General features: G+C 37.8%; 1 long non-coding RNA gene across 17 annotated transcripts in view; it reads right to left on the bottom strand.

Annotated features, from left to right (window-relative positions):
• LOC128851802 (uncharacterized) overlaps positions 1 to 13,204 on the bottom strand; it is a 512,727-nt gene that overhangs the window by 246,540 nt on the left and 252,983 nt on the right. For 3 of the 17 annotated variants that reach the window (XR_008449259.1, XR_008449269.1, XR_008449262.1), the window contains exon 3: positions 1,479 to 1,506. The exons of the other annotated variants lie outside the window; for them this stretch is intronic. This is a non-coding gene — a long non-coding RNA (uncharacterized LOC128851802). The remainder of the gene's footprint in view (positions 1 to 1,478; positions 1,507 to 13,204) is intronic. 17 annotated transcript variants of the gene reach the window in all.

Below are 13,204 nucleotides of genomic sequence, written 5' to 3'. Positions count from 1 at the left end.
GCGTACATGCCAATATAACAAATATCGTAGATCAAATGTAAAGCTTACAAAGCTGTGTTCGTCGTGTTCGTTAGTAACAGTAAAGATGAGTTGACCCTTATAAATTCGGGAGCAAATTTCTCACCTATTGGTTAACACCTTTTGTGACAATTTAAGGAATCTGTATTAGGTTAGCTATGAAAATGCTCTGTATTTTACCCAGTACTTTAAAAATCAGTAAGAGCTGCACCATACTTCTCTATTGTTGCATAGCAACTCTCAAAAACTACAAAGCAATCTGTTATGGTAAACCAGTTGTATTAACATCTGTATTTGCCCAAAGAATGATCTAATGCCTTTTGCAAGAAAAATGTGGCAATATGTCTCTAGGTTAAGTAAACAAAGTAATGATTTATAAAATTTGATAAGATACATTTGTCTGAATCATCCTTGAAAAAATGAACTCTGAAGTGCTACTTGAAAGTTGTCATAAAACAGACAAAAAAATCCTCACAATGCTAAATTTATTGTACCACTAATAGAAAATAAGGATTTCCAAAGCTTTTCTGTATTGTATGTCAATATTGCAGTATAATTTTTTTTTTATAGAAACAAACTGAAAAAAAATAGTCAATAAAACCCATAAAGGACAATTGAGAAAAAAATTGCAAGCCTTATTTTCCTTGAATCACATGATGCACAAGCAGCATTATTTGCTGAGACCCTGGTTTGTTTGGGGGGTGGGGGAAAGGAGAAAGATAGAGTGAGAGAGAAAAAGAGAGAGAGAGGCAGCACGCCTAGAAATAAGATGCATTCCCTGGGTGGCAAAACAAAAGAGCCCAAGGAAAAAAAGAAAAAAAAAAAAAAAGCTGTAGAAAGTTGACACAGTCAAGAATAATGGCTAAATCTATCAAGTTTGATCAGGTCTGCTATAATGAAGTGGAGCTTCATATTCCAAGCAGGGACAATGAAGACAGAAGTCAGGCTCTAGAAATGTGCTGCTCACTTTGTGCTTGGAATATGCAGCAGCCAGCAGGGAGCCACAAGATAATTACACAGTATTTGTGTGGTTCCAGGAAGCTTCCTGTGCAGGTTGAATGCCTGTGCTATATTAAAAGGCAGCACAGTGAAATGTTTTTAATGAATATTTTTGTCAGAGAAAGAAAAGGCATTTGAATGTTTTTTGTGCATGCAGGGAACGAGAGGTGGAACATCACTGTCAAAATACAGGTACCTTTATTTATATTTACTCCATTATTTACAATTTCAAGAGTCTAATGTCCTTTCAATGATACAAATTGCAACACTGGGTTAATGTTATTTAGGGCTAATTGCACGTACAGTCCCCTAACTAATGTTTGCTGTTAGTATGTTTCGCTGAAATCCTACATCAAACTGGCTTGAAACTACTTTAATTTTATTTCTAGTAGGAGCTGAAATGTTTAGACATATTTAATCAGAAAACTCAAAGAAGTAGTAACACAGATGTTGATACTTACTATTCAGTAGCCCTTGGCAGTGATAGATCTAAAACACAAGAATACATTATTTCAGTACTCTGCAATTCTCACCTAACAGATGTGAATAATCCACTGAATTAAAAAACCCAGACACGATACTCAGAAATGCTCGTTTTGCAGTGCAAGCATTCATATTGCTCAAAACCTAGACTTTGGTGAAAAAAAGTTCATTTGAAAGGCTTTTTGCTGGTCCAGATTTCAACATTATCCACACCTAAGCAAGCCTCTGTTTTGCTGCTTAGAATTGAATCACTTTTACTGTGCACAGGCTGAGACAATTCGCTGTTATGTGCTGCTGAGTATCCTCATGCAAGATTAAATAAGGCCCTTTAGATTTCACAGCATCATCCTCCACGAGAAATACTGGTACATACATTTGCTTCTTGCTCTATATCAGTGACCACAATTCACAAGGACTAATTTTTTTTTTAATCAAAACTAAGTTTTATGCAAGTATCAGGGTCAGTTTTATGTTATTTAATAAGAAAAAAAATTCCCCAGGTGAGAAAGGAGGCCCAGCAACCCTCAGGTCTGCCACCTGGGATTAGCACAGCCCCTCCACCCGCACTGCCCTAATCTCCTTCCAAGCCAAAATCTGTGCCTATGTCTGGTTTAGTGATTGCCGAATACTGAACAAGAGAGAGAAGGCTTTTTGTTACTCTTCAGGAATTTTCTTAGGTATGTATTTTAATAACTATATTATTTGGGGGAAGAAAAATACCAGGACAATTCAGAAACAAGGAATATAATCAAAAGGGAGTCACTTCTTTGGTGATGACACCTGAAAGGTTACTTGAAAGATAACCTCCTGCAGCAGAAAGCACAAACAGTTCCTCCACATCATCAAGAGAAGAGAAAACTTTCACCTTTCTACATTTTTAATTCAGTACTTACAAAAAGAATAATAAGTAGTTGTGACAATAGTCTTGGGAAAACAACAATAAAACAGAAAGATGCTGCATCTGAATTAGGTTATTGAAGAAAACAACCTCATGGGTCAATATAATATAGTCAGTTTTTTTTTTTTTTTTTAAAGGGCACTAGAAAATTTTTCAGTACTTCTGATATTGCCACTGATTTTACAATTCTAATACTATGAAGAAAGGTTGAAGTGTCTCATGTTACATAACGGAATACTTATTGTCACAAATTCATCATCAGCAAAACTCCAGTTATTTCCCATCTTGTTAGTGGATTCAAATGCATCTATGACTTGCACTTTTTTTAAAACACCAAAAGCTTACATTCCACATTGTGAAAATTCTTGCTCAGAAGTTCTTTTCATGTTCACTTCTTGGACATTTTTTTGTTTTTCCAGCAATCCAAATTAAATTTCCTTGACTAGTGAGCACCTCAGCAATGTTACTTAGTCCTTGCTACTATGAGATTGATGCACCTTTAAACAGGAAATTTACCATAGGCAGGAACACATCCTGATGCAAAAGGGAATAAAAGGTTTTCATATATATAACCTCCCCCTTTTTTGTTTGCATTCCTATTTTTGCAGCACACTGTGGTACGTTTTCTGCAATGATCAAAGGTCTAAGCTGCAAATACCTTTTTCAGAATTATTAGTGCTATATTTTTTTCAAGGGAACTGAATGCAACTTCTAATCCACTCTTTGTCTACAGCAGCTCTAATTTAAAAGGAAATCTTTCAATTACCAGATGAAGAGGTAAACAGCTGTCACATTTGGAGCCCAAGTGAACATTACAACCTACATTCCATCCCCCTGAGCAAAAAATACAGAAGAACTTCCTCTGCTGCAAAGAAGGTAATGGAAGCTAAGTGATAGTTTTCATTTTTATTTTTAGCAAGTTTTTAAATTTTTTGCAGCTCCAAACACTTCAGCCCATTTCTTAAATCGAGGTGAAGACAATAATTACTCCTTTGGACCTCTGGCTATCTGAATTTGCTTTTAGTGATTAGAACAAATAGCTGGAACTAATCAACCACAGCAACTCATGTTCACTCAGTTTCAAATAGTTCACTCCACCAAATATGTTTAAAGTAACTAAAATATCTAACTACAGTTTCTAGCTTACTTATCAAGAACTGAGCTTTCATACACTCACAGTTCTCAAAGCCTCTGCTCTGGGTATTGGGTTAATTTTTGTTTTACTGTTGCAATAAGTAAGTTGAAAGAATAAATTAAACTCATTGGGTCAGATTCTCATTTTTGTTATGCCTGTCCATTTAATCCCATGTAAGCCAGTGTATTACACCAGATTTACAGCAATCTGAGACAAAAGGATTCACTTAGGGTGATGGAATCCACTTGGGTTTACACAAGTTTAAGCAAGGTAGTATTCAGCCTCTACAAGAGAAAAAAAAGAAATCTTATTACCATCATTGCTCTACCGTCTTCCCTTAAAGCAGCCACATAAACTGGTTAATGTATGCAGAGTTTCTTTTCCATCTATATATTAAACAGCTATTTTGCCAATATTTATATGCCCATACCCCTCAGTACAAGCAGAGCCAGGGATATCAACCATAGCTGTTAGTCCTGTTGCATGAGATGAGCTTTGTATCAAAAGGAAAAAAGGCTCCTCTCCATCTCACATGCTTTATTTTATTCAACCAGCTCTTTTTCACATTGTTATATCCAGTGAATATAGCACGGTTGGATTCAGAAGAGAACCTTAAGCGTTATCATAATGCTTAGAAGCAATGGCTTCACACTGTATAATCTATCAAAGGTGTCAGATTTACAAAATGCAGATTTTCTGTCACATTTGGGCACTATAAGCACTGTATCTTTTCACTAAGGTGCTGACTGCTGTTTTAATGAGGCCCTTTGGTGGCTGTAAAAAACTGAAAGGAGAGGATTATAGGGGTTACCCTAGGTATTGTCTATTTGTCTTACAAATTTCACACTAACTACCAATTACATCGCCATAAACCTTTTGGCTACTTCAAGCTATATGCCATATAATACATAAAAAATACGCTATGTTAACCTCTTCCGTATTATACAAGTAACTACAGCCACTGATGCAAGTAACATATCTAATGAAGCCAATAATGAGCCTCTTTAAAAGTAGTCTTGTTATAGGAATAATATTAGAGCAGTTCAGTTAAAGGCTAAGGTCCATTATGGCATGCTTCCTATGTTTCCTGGTCCCAGGTCTGAAAAGATGCTGACACGCTAATTCAGGCTCAAGAAGGGCATTAATCTCACAACCTTCTACTTGTCATGCTTAATGGGACATCCTGCCTAGGTGAAATGAACCTGATGTATTCAGGTAAACATAATTTAATAAGAAGGAAAAAATAAAGAAATAGCTAAGGTCTGACATAATGGCAAGGGGAATATTTACAATTTAGTTTCAGTGGAAAGGACTGCTAATGTTTGACTAAGAAGGAAACAACACAGGAAGAGAACAAAAAGGGCAAATAATGCAGAATTTGTTTAAAAACTCACCACTGAAATATTAGTATAATTAAAGGATTAATTTAATTTGGAGGAGGAAGAGATGCACTAATGTGGGGCTTGGAGCGCCTGAGTGTAAAATAGAGATCTGGAGCCACATAGTACGAAATTTAAAAGGCAAGCATGAATGTCAGTGAGTAGCTGTATATCCTCTTTTGGCTGTCATCAATCATAAGTCTAATAAGCCACCTAAAATTATGTCACAAGACATGGACCTGTATCAGCTGCAAATGGTTAAAGCAGCACATGCCCTACCTGCAGACTGAGTGGTAAATGCAGGATCCATCTCTTAACCCCCCAAAACCACAAAAGCCTACAAGGGAAACATTCCTGCACACAGCATACCATGCAGCTGGTGCGCCATGGTACTGGATACAAAGGTGTCTCTGGCCATTCCTTAACTTAGCAGGAGATAAATTTACAAAGTATTATGTATTATTTTGATTCATGAATTGAAGTCGGGTACCTAAGAAAACCAAAACATGAGGTAGACCCTTTTACCCAGCATGAATGGGTCTTGATTTCCCCAGAATTCACCCTTCGCTGCCTCCCAAAGTCAAAAGATTGTGCTACATGTTTTTGTGCTCCGTGAGAAAGCAGGATTAAATCACCAGAAACTCCAAGGGAATAAAACTATTATGGATGCTACTCAGTGATCAGAATGAAGAAAAGGCTCCTGAGAAAGCTGAACTTGCCACACCACTGCAGAGCAGTACTGCCATCCTCTATCTCTGCGTGTTTGGTTTTTTTTCCAAAATACAGCTTCATTCCTTTCATTCCTGTACTGCTCAAGCACCATTGATGCTCAAGCATCAAAAAGTCAGGAAAAAAATTGTGGAAGTTCATTGACTTTTGCTGGATTTTCTTTTCATCCCTAATTGTAGTCACTGTATAACTGGGCAGTGGGTTTGGTTTGCATCACCAAGATAACACTTAAGAAACCAGATTAGATTTTAGATTTACCAGATCAGGTAAATCTGAAAGCGTCATATTTGTGGAAGAGTTGTGTCGGATTTGTGTCATGTTCCAGAAAGGGGACCAAATTCACCTTTCTTTCAACAATTATTCCCTTTGTTATGCTTCCAGTTGCATTTGACAAGTGAAGCCCAAACCGCACTTGTTTCACACCACCGGGAAGTCAAAACTTGCTTTTTAACTAACTAAAAAACAGGTAGGAAAAGAGCACTATTTAGTCAGGCCCTTACAGACTTGTACATAAAGATGTTAGTCTTGTTAAGTCTTGAAACGCATACTCCAAATAGGCCTTTGCTGCCTCACTGGCTCCCAATACACCTTTTGACCATAAACATCTGGGTATTTTATCTAGGCTGATTTTTGCAAGCAGTTTACACTAAAGCCACTAATACATGCTATTGCAATGGGGCTCAATGGTGCCTATTAGGTACTGGTCATGCTGAGCGAGGGTGTGGATTGTGGAGACATATTGCACCACAGGGAGCTATAGGAGACACTGCTGCTGGAAGGCAGAAAACCTCCTGGAGCTCTCAGGTGCAGAGAGGAGTGCACTTGCTATTAAATTATTTCACAGGGAGAGGCCTATTACCTATGAAAGCTGATCCTGCTCTTAAACACTAGTGCAAAGGGACCATAACTCTCTTTGGGAGGAGATGGGGAGATGATATGTCCAGAGGAATCAGTCCCAGGGCTTCCAAGCAGCTAAGGACTACAATGATAACAGGTACTTTTTGTGAAGTATGTTTGATCTGCAGTTTCCCATTCTGCAGAAACCTGCATCTGCCAAAGGATGGCCTAAAGAAATCCGTACTTTGAAGTTCAACAAGAAAGCATCCAGTTGCACTGGCTCCCACCAGCAGCTTGTAAGAGATTTGGAAACAGAGCCCAGTGAGATGTTTGCTTGAAGGACACCATTCATACATGCCCTTCTGGGAGGAAAACTGATTAACACCATTTTGGCTTACTGACTAGTGAATTTTGGAATACATCCCAAATCTACATTTTTATTACTTTTTCATTTTGAAATTTCAGATATTCATTCAGGTAACATTTCTAGACAGGTTAAAACCGATAAAATAGTCTTGACAACAAACTAAACTACAGTGATAGATCTCCAGCAATGGCACAGTTTGTGTTTCAGCACTCCTAGATCCTGTAACTCTGATATACCAGCGTTTTTTTTCAGGAAAAGCCTGTTGGATTTTTGTTTTGTTTTAAAAATGTAAGCCCACATTTCCTGAAAACAAACAAACAAAAAGGCAGGGTTTTAATTTTCAGATGCAGATACCTATGTTTGTTCATGATTTTTTAGGATGTAATATTACCATTATAGTTGTACTAAAAATGTATACACCCATCACATGCCCACCATATATGGAGGCAGACACATTACATTCCCACGTTTGAATCTAACTGTTGAGAGCAGAATAACTTCTAAAGATGACAAATCGGCAAATCCTAAATTATATTAATTAGGGCCTGCTTCATAGTTAGACTATGCCCAACTGCATTCAGAGCACAGTTAGCTGTTGTGGCAAAACCACAGAAACAGAGACTGTCCTACTTCACAGACCTTACTACATGACACAACAATCAAGTATTGACACTGAAGCCCCAGTCCTCATGAGCTTTCTTAGTACAGTTAGCTAAGCTGGTAAGGTTTTTAGGTCAGCAATTAAAACTAGAAGTGCCGTTCCAGTGTCCTGTTCAGATCCATAGCACAACCGAAAAAAATCAGATACCATTCAATGAACATGCCCGTAAGGACAAGCGAGAAAGACCAGAAGTCCATAGGACATTATCATAGTTTCTTGTGCAAGGAATGCACAGAAGTGTCAACAGGTTTGGAAAAATCCCTTCCCGCTGGTCTTGTTCTGGAGGCGTGCGAGGTGCTCATCACTCCCTGATCCTATTACACATGGTGGAATAGGCTTCCCTCACTCTTTCATTCTCCACCTCAGCATTGGACCCTTGCATCATCCACAAAGATCAGTTTCCATTTTCTTCAGAGCAAGGAAGGCTAGCAAGGATTCATCTGATTTTTCCCAAAATAAAAATAATGCAAGAGTGTGAACTTCTGGCTGGGAGGCTGGTGTGTCTGAAACTGGGTTGAAGCTGTCACACTTCACAAGACTAACAACTATGTGAACCATTTGAGCTGCTGAAGTTTAATACATGAAACAGCAGAAGGGAAAATGATTTTTCAACTTCATTAGCTGTTACAGTACAGAAATGTACATGTTCCCTATGCTGGTATCAAGTTAATATGTCTTTAATTTTCAGGTCTCAGTTTTTCAGCTGCTATTTCATAGAGAAGCAGATAGATCTTGAAGATTTGTAAGGGATGAGCTGGAGGGCTGAGTAACATTGCCCTGAGAGCTGGGGAAAGCTCAGAGATACCTGTCCCCAGAGATGCACCAGCCCGCACCGAATACAAGGTTGCGGTGTGAATTTGGAAAGTCAGAAAACAGGTACACAGTTAAACATCTAAGCACGCAGCCTAGTGTCTGAAAAAAGTTAATTACATTGCTTGTTCAAAGGCGTATCCATTTTCTAGCAGCATCTCCAACATGCACTCAATTCCCTCATTGTCACACAAAGCTATCATTTCTGGCTAGCTTTTACATAGCCCAAAAAGCAGTGGCTACCTTTGCTGGATCTGTCTGTCCAGGTTTATCACAAAAGTTCCCCCTTAACTTTGAGCAGAAGAAAAAGAGTCAACAATATTCCCAGTATTTGGATTCTATGCTTTTGAAAGAATGATAGATGTTTTTTCCAGCCTGAAGTTCCCTAGGTGTTGCCAGGCTGCCCCCCTGACATCCACTCTGCCTCCCCACCCCCCCAAAAAAAAGATGGGAGACATGTTCTAGTCTATATAAAATCAGCTCTGCAGAGCTGGGTAAAAAAATGTCACCTTAGGCACCTGAATTAATAGTTTGGTTATGTACTCTGTTAAGCCTTCACTATAGATCTGCATTAGCGTGCTAGACAGATAGTTCTTTAGACCAATCTTTTTAAAAAGGTGCCAAAGTCAACATCCCTTTGAGATCTCTTTGAATTATCCAGATCAAAAAACCCCACAACTCCCACAAAAATATATAGAGTTCCCCACTCCATTCCTGAAGCTTCCGTTAGTACCACTAAATATAAAATGGTGGAAAAAGTTGGCAGGAATAAATACTTCCATGGAGCTTCTAAAGCTGCAGTTAATGTTAATGAAGCTACACCTTATATGGCAAGAAGATATAGTATAAATTGGATAAGTAAGAAAAATGATCAGCCATTGTGCTCTTCCAATATAGTACATCAGGGTATTGCCACTGTAAAGCTATCTTTATTTTAAACCATTAAATAAAACAATATAAATCTGCAAGCAGGTGTTTCTTGTTGCAGGAGTATTGGAAGTTGTAATGCAAACAACCTAATTTTAGCATCTATGTAGAGTGTGAAGTAAATTTACTGATCACTGATGCATTGAGCGCAGTGAGGACACAATCAGCAGGAGCTTCCAGCAAGATTACCCTATTAAAGCAGGAAGACTTCATGCGGCTGCTAAAGAAGTAGTCAAAAGCAGGTGATGGAAGTGGGGGCTTGCCGAGTAGGCATGGGCCCACTGTACATGTTAAGTTGTTGTTTTCTGCTCAGCTAAGCAGCAGAGAATTGATATGTTAGCAATGAAGTGCAATGACAATTAAATTGTAACTGACCTACATGTTACCATCATTATGCTTTCTCTTTTTTACTGCTTTCCCTCTTATTTAATCACACAGTATGGGGTTTTTATTAGGCTGTAATGTTAAAATCTTCATCCATTTAGCCATAAATGTTTGACTGGATATCTATCAGACTTCCTTGCACTATACAAACAAAACCATTTTGCTGAATCATTGTTGACTTGTTTGTGGCCTAATTTAATGAGTGTAATAACTTACATTACTATCCAGTTAACATTTAGGAGTCCAGAAAAGACCTGCTAGCATGCAGCAAGCTCCTGTATGTGTTTTCTATTCATATCACTCCTCTCCACAGTAAATTTTATACAATAATAATGCACTTCTTGCAATGCTGGTTTTGCTTTTCCTCAGGCCAGGTTGAGTTCTCCAGAATCAGGCTGCAATGCTAAGCATCAACTGCCTCAAAATTTCAAAGCAGTTTCAACTTTCTAGATATCAGATACAGCCATCAAAACATCAAGTAAAAGAAGCCTCAGTACTTATTCATTACATCATGCTCATGCATGATCACTTCTTACCGAGTAGGAAAACACCAAAACAATTACTAATGCTTAAGTAGAATAAGGTTTCTAAGCTGAGAATTACACTAGAGAAAGCTAAAGCCACTTTGTCAAACCTTAGTTCAGATTAGGCGAAACAAATGTCATTGCTTTGTCACTACCTACACTTTAAGTATTCATCTAGCACCTGACAGCCCTGCAGATCAAAAAAATAAGGTAAGAACGTAAAACCTCCCATATTCAGACACTAATTTAACACATACTTGGCAAGACAGAGGCATTTTCCTGCTTGCAAGACCATAACTCACACACCAATACCCAGAAAGCAACAATTTGTGAACAGCAAAAATAGAAGTTTTCCATTTTTTTACAGGAAAAAAAGAATCATCTCAATGTAACATGGTATTGCAGACATTCTTTGATAATTGCAATAAATCAAGATGTAGCATGAAATCACTACAAAGTCTCTATTGTAAAAGTTACGCTGTACTAGGTAAATCCCAAAGAACGGAAGAGTCTCAGTTGTCCCCCAAACATATTCAAACAACCCTTTTACTTTTGTCCACAGTAAAAAAAAAAAAAAAAGCACTGTAAAAGACATGAAAAATAGTTATAATTTTGACTCAATAAGCATAAGCCTGAGCATACTGTCAGACTGCTGACTACTCCACAAAGATATGTTTCAAGCAATTTAGACTTCTTGGGGAAAGTGGGTTTACTCCATATGTATTTGTAAAATATATTTAATCAAACCTTAGGAGTTAAATCTGTTGCCTGTTATCTCCCCAGCCAAAAGTGTCTTAACACTTTCCCCCTCACACTTTCTAGTCTCTTTGCCCAAGGCACTGGACAAACTGAAAAGGAGGCAGGAAAACCATGCTTTTTTGAAGGAATCAATAGGTTGTAAGCGTCTTGAGGAACAGCAAGTAAAAGCAAAACTGTATATTTCATCACCCTGTTAAAGAGTCTGAGCATTGGAGTGGGAAATTCTACAAGAAATCATGACTTTGAGATTTCCCAAATTAAAAAACAGTTCTGCCCGATCCGTGCACAACAGTACTTGGGGAAAAATTTATCCACAGGCATCTTGGCCATGAAACTCACAGTGAACTATTTTAGTACAAACTTTAATAAATACAGCAATAGAACCTCATTAATGATATTTATCAAATCAGTGTGTATTATCTTTTCCATCAATAGCATTCCATATGGAAACAAAGCCTTATCAGGACACAACTCAGCCATTTAACAACAATACACTCACACTGGTATTAAAAACAAGAATTGCTCAAGTTGTTCTTTAGTCTTCTATGTCCCTTGTAGTCAATTAACTTCCAAATACATCTTCTATGAACTTCTCAATGTTAGATTGCACAGTTAAATGAGGTACTTGTATGTGTCACAGGATGGATAGAAAGTGATGAAAAATTACGTAGAGTGGAAGAAGTTGTTTTCAGAGGAAAGTATATTGGGGGGACATTCCTCATAACTAATATATAATTTAGGATTTTAATTTAGTTTTCTTTAGTTCTAGGTTCCAACATGTCTGTGCCATGAAAATTCAGAGCTTCCCAAAACCCACATCCTGAGGTAGGTTAAAAAAAAAAAATATCACAGAGCTTTTAAGGTCAGATTTATTACCACTTCATTGCAAAGTTTAGTATCAGGGGAGGTAAAGATAATGAGCTACACTGTGGTTGGGAATGACATTTGATTTGAGCAGCTTTCACCGAGCTGAGCAGAAACCCAAACCAGCCTACTCAGACAGCAGGGAGCACTCACTCACACGTGCAGAGAGTTCCTTCAGCACCATCTTTAAGCAACCACAAAGATGTTTTCCCATTTTATATATCAATGCTGTGAAGTGCTCAGACTTGGAAAAAGTCTATAACCTTACTTATTGGCTACAGAGCTTGATACTTAATTTTTTTTAATCTCTATTAACCACAAAAAAACTCACTTAAGCACATGAGATATTGCACACGTGAATAAGTTTAAAGCTGAAGTGGCAGTAACCTCACACAGGAGCATTCAGTTTGCAGCTGTTCCAAGTCATGGTCTGATCAACCTCTGTGCAAAAGGACTGAGCACAAGGATTTTAAGTACTTTTTGGCAGGATGCTTTCCCAATCATTACAGCCATGAAACTTGATACGGCAGCTCCATGTCACAGCTATGTAAGTAAACTATAGGGTTCATATTGCCTAAAATCTGGCAGCAGGATTATAATCCAGAGTTCAGAGCAGTCAGTGCAATCATATGGAAGCAGACAAAAGAAAAAGGCTCAGACATAACTATGAAAGATGCTGGAAGGACCACCAAAACTGTGGTTTGGTAAACAGAGAAATGAGCTGGAACTACTAGATACAGTAACTACACGAGGTCATTTGTTTTATTCCTGCATTCATGTAAAAACACTGCATCTTTCTATATTATACACATCATTATGAACACATGCAGCATAATACAGACTGTTTTCAAGTGCAGGGCCACTTCTCAACTACAGCTATTCCTTGACAGGACATACAATTTGTCAGCACCAGTAGTCAGTGCAAAGGGCTGCTTCACCTGATTTAAGAGGCTTACTGAGAAGGACAAGCACATCAACTAAAACAAGACACCAGTACTGCATACTGAGGACATCTGCATACAAAAGACTGCAAGGAAAACATTATTGATGAATCTCAAAGTACACAATGCAGAAAAGTTGAAACCTGCCAAACTATGTCATAGGGCGCTGGCTTTTTTTTTTTTTTTTTTCTCCAATCGACAGTTGCTACATTTCAGTGGGAACCTAATAATGAACCCTATTTCAACAGTCAGCAGCTTCTGTTAAGCTCAGCTTCTACTGTAAGGAGCCAAAGCTCCAATAATTATTTCAAATGTATACAAGTGCCATAACAAAAATAATGGATGTAGTATTTACTCTGGAAATTATTAATATTGCACAAATGTGTTGAATGCAGTTACTTTACAATAAGGCTATCAAAGATATATATAAAAAAACTATCACAACATCACTGCTCTGTCAGTCATTCACAATTTTTCTGAACTTTTGGC

Source organism: Cuculus canorus, chromosome 3 (assembly GCF_017976375.1).
Source record: "Cuculus canorus isolate bCucCan1 chromosome 3, bCucCan1.pri, whole genome shotgun sequence".
NCBI classification, from domain to species: Eukaryota; Metazoa; Chordata; class Aves; order Cuculiformes; family Cuculidae; genus Cuculus; species Cuculus canorus.
This window is presented reverse-complemented; position numbering and strand designations above follow the sequence as displayed.